Here is a 549-nt window from a genome sequence, read left to right as displayed (position 1 = left end):
GTGGAGACAGGAGCAATGACATATGTTCAAGACCAGCCGGGGCTATGTACTAAGTCCCAAGGCAATTATGAGACCTAGCCTCAAAAAAAACAAAAAAATCTAGGGCTGATATATCTCAGTGCGTAAAGGCATTATTTGCAGACAAGCCTGATGATCCATGTTCCCCAAATCATATATGATAGGAAGAGAACAGACTTAAACAAGTTGCCCTCTGACCTCACGTGCATATCATATACCTTTTAGAAAGCAGCTTTTCAGGAAAGTGTTGAGAGCTAGTGTCTGAAATAGCAGAGGAAGGAGGCACATGCGGGATGCATGTATACACATACACGTTACACACACACATACACATACATATACACACACATACACACATACATATACACACACATACATACATACACAAAACAAGTGAACATGACTCTTAAAATTTTTCAGAACTTCATTAAAAAAGAAAAACATGCCCGGCAGTGGTGGCGCACGCCTTTAACCCCAGCACTTGAAAGGCAGAGGCAGGCAGATTTTTGAGTTCGAGGACAGCCAGGGCTA

The sequence above is a fragment of the Mus pahari genome, chromosome 22 (assembly GCF_900095145.1).
Source record: "Mus pahari chromosome 22, PAHARI_EIJ_v1.1, whole genome shotgun sequence".
Lineage (NCBI taxonomy): Eukaryota > Metazoa > Chordata > Mammalia > Rodentia > Muridae > Mus > Mus pahari.
Note: the sequence above shows the minus strand (reverse complement) of the source record.